The 12,277-nt window shown below is 44.3% G+C and overlaps 1 protein-coding gene across 4 annotated transcripts in view; it reads left to right on the top strand.

The window, feature by feature from the left end:
- The window catches only part of ARB2A (ARB2 cotranscriptional regulator A), a 1,817,924-nt gene that overhangs the window by 1,441,738 nt on the left and 363,909 nt on the right, over positions 1–12,277 (top strand). The gene's annotated exons all lie outside the window — the stretch shown is intronic.

Raw genomic sequence — 12,277 nt, 5'->3', positions numbered from 1 at the left:
AAGTTATGTTGTTATGTTATGTTATGTTATAACGTTTTTGTATAGCGCACGGCTACTCGAAAAGAGTGTCCCGGCGCTTTCCACCAGCAGCTCACGATAAAAATAACACAACACAGCAAATACAAGAAAAGATCTAAACAGAAAACGGTGAGAACAGCCTAAAGATTAAAAAGCCAGGTCTTCAGGCTCTTCCTGAACTGGAACAAATTGGCAGTGCTGCGAAGCGTGAGAGGGAGCGAATTCCACAGCTGGGGAGCTTTGCAGCTGAAAGAGCGCCCTCCCGCGCGAGCCTTCCTCACCCGCGGGACCACCGCTTTATAAAGGGATTCTGAACGCAATGAGCGGACTGGTCGATAGAAGGCGAGTCTCCGCCGCAGGTATCCAGCCCCTGATCCATGCAGGGCTTTGTGCATCAGGGTCAGGGATTTGAACTGGATCCGCTTCCGGATGGGCAGCCAGTGTAACGCCTGTAGCAGCCCGGAGGCTCGGGCTCGTCTACGCAGGCCAAAAATAGCCCGGGCGGCCGAATTCTGTACCACCTGTAGGCGCTGGACTAGGTAATCAGGGAGGCCAAGAAAAAGGGCATTGGCGTAGTCTAGCCTTGAGCCAACGAGAGCCTGCACAGTAATCCGCCTGTGCTCCTCAGACAACAGGGGCAGGAATTTGCGGAGCATTTTCAAAATTCCATAGCAGGTGCCAGCCAGACCCAGAATGTGAGTTCTCAGCGACAGCTGGTTGTCTAGCTTGACACCCAGATTTTTTGCTACCAAGGAAGACTGTGCAGGAGGGCTCATGTCAGACGGCCACCAATGCTGCCACTCCGGATCGGCTACGCAACCAAAGAATAGAACCTCGGACTTGCTTGAGTTGGCCCTTAGACTGTTCCGTTGGAACCAGTCAAAGACCAGAGCAAGACAGTCCCGAATTCTCCCTCCGTCAAACTCCTGGTCTTTCCCGCAAGTGAAGAGGAGTTGCGTGTCGTCGGCGTAGGAGACGATCTGGGCCCCATATGCTTCCACCAAGGCCGCCAAAGGGGACATAAAGATGTTAAACAACGTGGGGCTCAACACAGAACCCTGTGGAACCCCAACTCCCAGTGGTGGCATCTCGGCAGAGCTCTGGGAAACCCAGACCGTCTGGCGGCGGTCTTCAAGGAAAGATGTAAACCACCTGAGCGCCGTCCCCCTAAGGCCGATGTCATAAAGCCTCGCTAGGAGCGCCCTATGGGGGACAGTGTCGAAGGCCGCCGATAGATCTAACATGACCAACATGGCCCTCCCGCCGACATCCAGAGTCTCCCTGATGACCTCAGTAACTTCTAGCAAGGCCGTTTCCGTACTAAAATTAGGACGGAAACCGGATTGAGATGGGTGGAGCAGATTGTTAGCTTCCAGAAAGCTCGACAGGGCACCGTGGATGTGTTTTTCCGTGATCTTCGCGAGGGCCGGAAGAAGTGAAATTGGCCTATAATTGGCCAGAACCTCGGCGTCGAGACCCGGTTTCTTTAGGAGGGGGATCACCATCGCTCTTTTCCAAGAGCTAGGGACCCTCCCCTCCCTCAAGGAGGCATTGAGGATGGGATTGACCAGCGGGTTCACCACCGCCGCCATCCCAGCCAAGAATTTGGCGGGGCAGGGGTCAAGTGGCGAGCCAGATTTCAGATTGGCCAACAGCTCCCTGGACGCATCGCTGGATACAGCAGGGAAATCAGACAGCACCGCCGCAGGTGTATGCGGAAGTCCGCAGCCCGCCCCGGTGACGCCGCTTCCATCCTCCGGTCCTTCCACAAAGGAGGCCTGAATCGCCTTGATCTTATTAGTAAAGAAACTGGCAAGATCACATGCCCACGCATCCGAAGAGACTAGAGGGGGCGATTGGAAGCTAGGGGTCGTGAACTCCTTCACAATAGTGAAGATCTCCTTACAGGAGTTCGCCGAAGCCTCGATCCTCCTAGCCAAATAGTCCCTCTTAGCTCCCAGGATGTCCCGATGGTAGGCCTTCACCACCGCCTTATAGGCGAGTTTAGCCTCCCCATCATACAGAAGGCGCCAGGCCCTCTCAGCCACCTTGCATTGGCTGCGAGCCACACGAAGCGCCTCTGTAAACCACGGTGCAGATTGCCGTGCTGCCGTGGACCGGGGGGCTGCCTTGGGGGCCAGATCATCCAGCCTATCAATGAGCCATGGCTGCAAAGCCTCCGTGTCGCTTTCCAGATCGCCCGAAAGATGGCAAGGGTGATCCAGAAGCGCCTGTTCCAGCATATCAGGTGTCACTCTGTACAGCGCTCTCGAGGCTGGTCTAGACAGGACAGATGTGCTGTTATCCAGCCGCGCACTCTCCAGCACCGAAAATCTGATCAACCTGTGATCAGTCCAGAGCACCGGCAGGGTGTCAACCTCCATAAGAGGGACAGACGAAAACACCTGATCCAGGGTGTGCCCCTTCTCATGTGTTGGCCCTGACACGAACGGTGTAAGACCCAGCGGAGATGTTATATCCAACAATTTGGCCGCATCCGGGTCGTCCGCTGCCTCAAGGTGGAAGTTGAAATCACCAGCCACGACGCAATGCTGTGAGGTCAGCACCAACTCAGAGACAGCTGTCTGCAGATCTTCCAGGAAGGAACCCACAGGGCCTGGTGGTCTGTAAACCAGCAGCACCTTCAGAGCCTGGCCCGGGGACAGTCTGAGCGTGAAGGCGAGCGACTCAGTGCTCCCAATGGGGTTCAGGGGAAGCACTGAGCAGAAGTAATATAGTAATATAGTTATTGTCCTCAGATGGCCACCACCAACCCCCCTGAAATCCCCCACCCCCCCACAACAGCAAAAACAACATAATCAAAAGTAACCTGTGCTGCGTGGCCCACGGGCCTCCAGCTCTAGTGTCCATGTAGGGTAGGTTTGTGCTGGTGGGTGCCCTGTCCCAAGCCCACATCCACAGCTGTCTCTCTTGCTTTGTATAGGTAGCCGGCTCTTGGTTTGACCCGCCCAGCCCTTGATCACAATGCGATGGGCGTCTATTATCAGTCTGGTCCCTCTGTGTCCTCCAGGGTCTTCCTTAGCCCCCTGTCTTGTCCGATTCTGTGGCGAGCCTACACCGAGGGCATTTCTCGTCCTTGGCTCCCACTGCCCCTTTCATGCTACCCATCTGGAACGTCCGTGTTTGGCAGTTGTACTCCACTGGGAGGCCTTTCTAGCTGTCGCGCTCTATCCCCTTTGACGTGCCCTGGCTGCTCTCGGGGAGACCCAATACTCTCAGGCACTCCGCTCTTTCTGTGATGTGGCGCATTTTGTTGTTATTTTCAAAACTCAAGCCGAAGGGATATGTCCATCTGTATTTGATCTTTTTCGTTCTCAGTTTCGTGATGATTGGCCTGAATTGTTGCCTCCGCTGCAACGTGGCAGGCGCCAGATACTGGTATAGTCTGCAGAGGAACCCCTGGAAAGCCTTCTCATCTTTTTGCCTGGCTGCCTGCAGAATCCCCTCTTTTACCTTGAAAGAGTGGAGTTTGACGAGTATAACGCGTGTGCGACGACGTTCCCCTGCCACTGGGTGTCCTATGTGGTGTGCCCTTTCAATCATGATTTTTAGCTGGAGCGGCGCAAAATCTCTGCAAAGAGGCCTTAAATAAAAGCCTCCAGTTCCGGCCCCTCAGCTCCCTCCTCCAGATCTCTAATTCTAATGTTGTCTCTCTGTGATCTATTTTCCAAATCCTCAGCCTTCAGCAGGGCTAGTTGTAACTGTGTTTGGGGGTCTTGAATCTTGTCCTGAGTGGTCATGGCGTGCTTGTTCATATCCTGTGTCTGGGCTTCCACCTCTAGAACTCTGGTGCCCATGGAGTCCACATCTTGTTAGAGGGCAGACATGCGTTAGTTTAGGTCATCTTTGAGTTGATCCAGTAAGGACTTGATGGTTATTTTAATCTCGTAGCGGAGTTCCGCCTTGAATTCCCTAAGGGAGGCCAATAAATCATCTTTAGTGAGCACCATAGCCATGGTGTCTTCTCTTTATCCAGGAGTTGTCTCTTTTCGATAAAGGTAAAGTAGTTAGAGACTTTGCTTGACACTTTCTTTGGTGGCATAGATGCGAATTGGTCGCCACCCTCACTTCGTGTGCGCACGGCCCTCAGCAAAGAACGGGTAGTCTTGCTGGTAAGGCCTCTTTACCACCTCCGGTTGCTATTGGCTCCTCGAGGGTATTCTCCCTCTCCAGATGTGATCAGCAACACGTGTTGTGCACCCCCTCGGTGGCTGTGTTTGGATGCTCCTCTTGGAATCCTTAATGCCTCTTCCAAGTCGGGCCTTGCTCAGATAAGTGGCTTCAGGAGTTTTGGTTCATTAGCCTAGGGCATTCCCTTCAGTGGTCTTGGGCTCCCCTCCGCATTGTAGCCCCCTGGGATGCCTCCATTCATGACCCCAAAGACTCCTTGTAGACGGTGGTCATCTTAGGGTCAGGCAATTTGGAAGCGGCACCTCACTTCAGCCCACTGTGTCTCTAGCAAGTCTCAGCTCTTGTGGACGGCTCCTCTGTAGAACCCCCGATATCTCTTGCGGTTGGCAGGGATGCTTCCCGGCCCCCCTCTCAGTGTACTGGGATCAGTGATCGACTCCGGCTCTCCTGCGGCACTGCCGTCATTGGCTTCATGTAAGGCAGCCAGCTGTGTTGTTCACTCTGCGGCAGCCCGTGCCGCCGTACCTTACTGGCGGCTGGTTCAAATCGCCGCAATGTCCTTTCGAGCTCTCCTTCAATAGACTCGTGGAGGCGGCGCTCCGCCGACCTCCGCCACCATCTTGCGGAGCTCCGGTGCGTCTTCCTTGCGGTCACTGTAGGTGCTAATTTCTCCGCTCTCTGCTCGTTTGATCACTCTTTTGTGGCGCCGTTGGTGGCATAGTAGCTTGCCTGTTGACTGGGTGAGTGTTTGGCTAGCCCTCACATGGTAAATCATATGCAGACAGCAGCGTGGCTCCCGAGCCGAGGAGAATCACGTCTCCCTGGCCATCTTGTCTGGTCACGCCCCCCCAAAAACCTTTTTAACATCATCATATTATCAATTTGTGTTATTTATCTCGCATGGTAATCCTGATAATTTTTATAATAACATTTTCAGTGCTTCATGGGTGGAGGTGGTAGATTGACTTTGATTCTTTTATCCAATATAACTCAAAAGATGCTTACATAATTTGGGGTGGTGATTTTAATGTTACCAAATGTCCTCTCTCCTGAAAATAGTTGTGTGGCCTTACCGATATTCAGGGTGAGGACTTTTGCCATTTCAGGCATTGTCTGGATTGCTTAGCCTTAAATAATGTAATTTTTAAATATAATTGAAATATGACTGACTCTTATTGCTCTATCTGTGACTCCCAACCACCTACCTTTATTGGTAGAGGAGGCAATAGTAGACTTTATCATATCCTTACCTCAATGAATGGTAAGATTACATCTACTAATTTGTAGGTGGAGATCAATTGTATTTGTGATTTCAATCCAATAACCTTAAAGGTACAAATCATTTTACAGCCAGCAAATCAGCTAGGTAGAATATCAAATATCACCCAGTTGGGCGGAATGGCATTGAAATAAAACAGACAGGAGTTGATCCCTTTATCATCACATCAGAGTTAATAAGTGGTAATTTATGTCATATTGTAACCTGCGATGATCATGAACTGATTATGAGCAGATTATAAAAAGCACATGTTCTAATTTCTAAATGAATCAACCAACTCCTGACTAAAGAAATCAAGGGTAAAGGACACGGGGCTGAAGGATGGTTTAATCGTGAATGCACTTGGGCTCGCAGTGATCTTATCAAGTTGCTTCATTTTCATCCCAAGGATCATTCTGCTATCCAGGCTAGAAGAATCACGTATAGAAAGGCATTAAAGGATAGGAAAAAAGAGTTACATGAGGAGTCCTGGGCAAAACTAAGCCAGGGTGCATAATTATATATTATTATGGAAGACAATGACTGCTCCTTTTTTTGGAATAATTCTGCACCTGATCTTGATAGCTCGATTCTTGCGCCAGCTTGGGTGGATTATTTTTGTTCAATTTTCTCGCCACCTCTAAGATCAGATATAGAAGTTGTGGCCCCCTTGGCGTTACATTCAACCCTTATTCTCTTTACCTTAGATGAGGTAACTAGAGCATTAGATAAAAGTCCAGTGGGAAAGGCTCCCGTTCCCGATGCTGTCCTGGTGCGCCTCGAAGCATCTACCTGCCCTATGGGCACCTTTGCTAATTCAGGTCCCACATTCCGCTGGTGCTGGATTTATACCGGTATCCTGGTCTGGATCATTAAGTATCCCAATCTTTAAGAAGGGTTCAAAAAGTGACCCAAAGTGGTACCAACCCATTGCCCTGCTTGATTCCTCAGCCAAATTGCTAGGAAGTGTCATCCAAGAAAGATTAGAACATTGGGCGGAGGATGGCAACATTCTGACTAGTGCGCAACATGTGTTTTTTTAACAGAGGGCTGGAGACTGTGGAACAGCGCCTCAACCTGAACCTTTTGGTGGGAAAGTACACAAAGGCAAAGGAAGGTAGCTTATAGATGTGTTTTGCGGACTTTAGTTGTGTTTTTGATTTGGTAAACCACATTAAGTTGTGGAAGTGTTTGTGTTCATTGGGCACTCCGAAGGACATAATTTCGCTGCTAGTCTATGTGTATAGTAATTTATCGTTGAGAGTATGGTATGGGTCACTGGGGGAAATTAACATATTTGTTTAGGATAGAAAGGGGAGTGCACCAAGAATGTGTTTCAGTTCCATTTCTTCTCCACATATATGTCAGTGGTATTAATGGAGAAATACAGTCTCTTGGTGCTGATACTCCTAGAGCTGGTCAAAGGCCCGTATTGATTCTTTTGTATGAGGACGATGTTGTACTAGTATCCCTAAAACCAATAGGGTTGTAGAGTATTATTAATACCTTCTCAGAATTTATCAAAAAGATAGATAAAAGGATTAAACAGAAAAAACATTTACCTTGTGTTGTGGTAAAAGTAGGTGGAAGACTTGTCCCCTTATATGAATGGGAGTAACATTTCAAGTCATAAAAATGTCAGTTATTTAGGTCTACAATTCTAATTGGATGGTGGCTGGAATCATCATAGAGAAATGAGTTCCACCAATCTGCTGAGAAATAACAAAGATTTTTTTAGATTCGCAACAAAGTTAGCTACCAAGCCGATAAAAGAAATGCTGACCCTCTATAGTACCAAAACAGTTGCTGCAGCAACATATGGTGCAGGAATATTTCAGGGGGGCGGGAGATAATATAATATTGCAAAGGCAAGGGAATACGTTTGTGAGAAAACTTTTAGCAGTACCACATTCAATTCCAGAGACTATTATATACATGGAATTAGGCTTCCACTTTTTGCTGTATATAATAGAGACTAAACCACTACTTTTTTGGCATTCAGTCTGGTCTAAAACAGAGACTCAGTTTACCAAAGTAATTCTTAGAGACTGTTTAGCATTGGACCAGGCATTTACCCTCCCTTGATTAGCCTATATTAGAAATATTATGACAGGACTCAGTAACTCAGATGTGAAACACTGGAAGACTCCGGAAAATATAGTACGGTTCTCGAAAAATGACTTAAAAGAACACATCTTCGCGTTGAATGCACAGAAAAGGCATTTAGAAAGACCAGACTAAAATTACTGAGAGGAGTTATATGTCGCTTTATAAGTATCCAGGGTTTTATTCTTATATTAGTTTTGTCTCCATTGTGCACCATAGATATCTCCTAACTCAATTACCATTCTCTATAATCCATCAACTTGTTGCATTCCTGAGAAGGGGCTGGAGGGATCCTAATTACTTGAAATGTCCATGTGACAATAGATATACTAAGTCAACACTGCTCTTAGCATTTTTTTTGTAAATGTTATCTTTTATATACAAAACAATATTCAAACCCATTGTTTCTAGGAGAAAGTTGTTTGGTTATTGGAAGGCATTTCAGTATTTGTTTGATTTAAAAGATGTCACTAAATGCTATGCTGTAGCTACGTTTTTTATTAATGGTTTAAGTGTATACAAATCTGACATATTTGGAAAAGGGAAGTGCTCAGCAGCTCAAATTTTATATTTATATATGATGTGGGGTATTTGTAGTTCTATGTTTCAGTATATCCTCTCGTCTTGGATCTTTGATAAGAGGATGTTGGCGTTTTAAACAGTTGTCTTTCTCTCTCTCTCTCATATTTATACAGTGGCTTTCGCCACCTTGTGATTATGGTGTAGATAGGGATTACATTGAAAACACATTTATTTGCGTACAGTTTTTGACCGTGTTTACAAATTTGCACTTTCAAATCTACTTACTCGGTCAACTAAAAAGTTTTGTTATGCCAGATTCGTGAAGATTCATTCATGGGGTGAAAAACAGGTGATTTCTTGTTTTATCTCCCACCGAATATTTTGCTCACATCTATAGCTAGAACAGCTGGACAGGTATACATAAAACTTTACTTGTATGCAGAACTTAACTCAGAAAGCTTGCTTTTGTTAGTTTTGTGTAAATCCATTCCTTTGTTATCGAGCTAAAATACTACAGAGTGGGCTTTAAGAGGTTAATACTATTGAAATTCTCTACAGTTTTAACTCATGAGTCAGGACTTGCAAATGTTGTCAATTCCTTTTTGAATTTTTTCACAAAATGTGATTGGCTATTTAGGATTGGAAGTAATTTTTGGCTGCCATTTGTGACCTAAGTGTTGGCTCCAACATGCAAGTTTCACACTGTGAAAAAAACACTTTCATCAGCCATAGGGGGTCAATCCTGGAGATAACCAACCCCAGGGCAGTGGTTAGGGACTCTGAGATGCGTGGGAATTTCAAAACATTCCAGAGCAAATAAAGCGTCAAAAAGTGCGCACCACACCAGGGTCAAAGCTGACTTACGGTTGGCCATTTTAGGTGGTGGATTTGACTGCCGTTTCGTGACTTCAGTCGCGAGTTTCAGCCAGCTTAAAAACTGAATTATTGGTTTTGCGCAAGAGCGTAATGCCCCTAAAATTCGCCAGTCATGGATGGATAGATAGATAGATAGATAGATAGATAGATAGATAGATAGATAGATAGATAGATAGAATGACAGCCCTAACCACTCTGTAAGGCTTTACCATTGTCCATTTAACATTCTGTTATTGAAAAATAAACCAAACCTTGAGCATTCCATTACCAGTCAGGGAATATTGTTCGCTGCCTCCTGTAGAGATCAGCATGATTGATTTCTTAACAAAGCTGAGTATTGTTTTCTGAAGATTTATTTTCCGAACAATATAATTGATATTTTTGTGTTTTAGTAGTATAGTTCAGTATTTAAATTCCTGTTGTCAATAAATATTTTCTTCTTTGAAAAAACGTAATACAAACCAACGTCCCCAAAATAAACATGCACTCTAGAGATTACATAATGAGTAGCGTGTAATATGGTCCTTTGTTGGTGTACAATATTCACACAATCCCTCTGGCAATTTAGGACCTTTTTTACACAGTTGCCCTTATTGTACCCACTATAAAGTAACCGGGGTACCTATATTGTGCAACAGCAATGGTGTAAGAACCCATATTTCAAAGACCTAAGATGTTATGCCAAAGATAACTGTTAAATAAGGATTGTATCCAATGAAAGGCCAAGAGTTAGTATAATTTAGCGTGACAGCGCATTTAGATAATGACTGGCACAAAACCACTCAGCAAAGTTTCACCATTGTCCATTTTTAATTAAAATCCTTTTTCAGGAAGCTAAGTAAAACAAAAATATTCTAATGGCGTTAGGGCTCTTCATTAGCAGCTTTAAATAAACCTGCCCTTAACCAACGACTAGTGTGTAATTAACAGTATATTCACGAAATCTAAGCAAAATCTGAAAGTTATAAGGACAGTGAGGGCCCATTGTAGTTTTAAATTGCTGAAATTCGAGACATACATCACTTACTACAGAGGTACTACTCCTTTTAACAAAGAAAATCCTATTAAAAAAAAACAAAACAAAACTTTGTAATGTCTATTTGCAGTTCACCATACACAGGTAATATCCATGTATGTCAGCTTGTCTTTTCCTGTGCTACCTAGGAGGTTATGTTCCAATTATCAAGGAAGTTTGTTATGGGTTTTGGCTTTTTCTCTATTTGTTCCCCGTATTTCTATGTGAATTCGATTGTGTTCTGTGTGTGAAGAAGGCGAAAAAGAAAGAATACTATCACAGGTTGTCTGTGGTAAGTAAGGTTAGATTGAGATATTATTAAAACAATTATAAACGGTAAATTAAGTGTTCTCACAAATACAAAAGGCAGATCATCTTTAATATTCATCAGCACAACAAAACACAACACGCCAGAATATATTACTGCGTGAAAATTAAAGATGTTTATTTATTTGCTTTCTTACTAAATATATTTTTACGAATGCAATTCTGAACTCGTGGGGAGTCTATCATTGTTTTAGTCATAATTCCATTAATAACTAGCTGTATTTAAGATTATATTAATGACCGTGAGCACACCGACTGTTCATTCTTTTCCGCGTGCAATTTATAACTACCCTTAATACTAGATGTCTAATGTGATAAGCACGTTGGTGATTGTAAACTTTTGTCCTCCCAAAGGCATAAATTGTGCGCATGTGCGGAAGTGTTAAAGAGAAATGTTCCTGCAGCCGATTTTATGCGAGAGTATTGTGTTTGAGGATACATTAACTTTGAATAATCTTTAAATACAGGGCTAATAGCAGCTCGTCTTCAGCTCTAATTGGTGGCATTATGTAAAGAGTGAATTGTTGCGAAAGCCATTCCTCACACAAGCTATCAGCCTTGTGTCAGTGGTGGCCGATTTTTTGCCACCGTGGAAATCATGGTTTTGGAATTTCTTAGACGCCGTGATGAATGATGAATCATATCTTGACATAACTTTTAAGACAATTAATTTCTCATAGGCAGTTGTCACATTGTATAAAAAGCTGTGTTCATTGTGAGCTAATCTTCTGGTTTTACTAAATTCCTGATGAACGTAACCATTAGTGCTGCTGTCAACTTGGCAGTTTAATGTGAAATATTTGTTACTTTACCTAAATAAATTCGTTTAATGGGAGCCACCATAATAACATAATCCAAGTAAATATTTTTTTTATTGTAACATTTTGTAACGTTACTTGACACTGTTTGTTTTCATGTTTTTTTCCACGCTATTCAATAGTTTCAGTGATTTGCTATTCCATATAGAAATCAGCCATGCTTTGTGAACTTCACTTTCTAATCTCATACAGCAACCGCTTCCCTTTATGTTCTTCCTGGTCTCCCTGGTCCCGGAACAGTAGGGTTGCCCTGACAAATCTATTCAAAAGCCATTCCTCGGCCTTTATTGGTGGGGACTGGAGCCTTTGAAATTCTCCCCTCGCTGCAACGCAGCTGACATCTTCTTCCAGACAGAATGAATTAAGGAAATACAATAAGACACTTCAGCTACCAGTCAAGGATCTTTCCGCAGTGAGGGCGGATTCCATGGTGCACAACCAAGGCGGCAAACATCTAAAAATACACAATACGTGCTTGTTTACCAGGCTAGCAATCAACCATTTTTTGCGGACATGATTGATGGGATGATTTAAAGAAGAAAATATTTGTCAGGGAATTCATGGTCTCTTTCTAAGAAAGTAAAAAAAAATGGAACTGAGACAACCCCGGTGAAAAGCCAAAGCACGGATACAGCTTCATAGTGCAAGTGATATAGATTTCTTATTTCTCCTAAAAAGTACTTAAACTATCATTTTATCTAACAGATCAACCTTTACCATGACTGGCTTTGAGTCCTCAACCAAGTCCTGTCCAGAATGATCATATAGTTTTTACCCTTCATTACTCATGGTTGGTAACACATTTGATTCTCTGAGCAGCCTAGTATTAAAATGCTGAGATTTTAAAAGTGAACGGAGTTGCTCTGGGAACTAAGCGAGGAAGGATTGTACTTTATTTATTTTTCATCTCTTCGGATTGGCAGGGGCTGGCTGTACTAAAGCAATTACGTTTTTTAGAAACTTCCAGTTGCCGAGATATTCATGCTAAGAAGGAATTATTTTCCCTGACGGGTCTTTTCACGTTCGCAGCCACACAAAAACAATGGATTGAGCCATCACAAGCAAGAGATTGCGCCCTCTTAACAAAGCACTAGCAGGAGATGACCTACGATAGATACATCTTTTGTTACGTTTGATATCCGGTGGTTACCAATCAATCGCAAAAGAAAATAAGGAGTTTTAGTA

Source organism: Lissotriton helveticus, chromosome 2_1 (genome assembly GCF_964261635.1).
Source record: "Lissotriton helveticus chromosome 2_1, aLisHel1.1, whole genome shotgun sequence".
NCBI lineage: Eukaryota > Metazoa > Chordata > Amphibia > Caudata > Salamandridae > Lissotriton > Lissotriton helveticus.
Note: the sequence above shows the minus strand (reverse complement) of the source record. Positions and strands in the feature narration are given on the sequence as shown.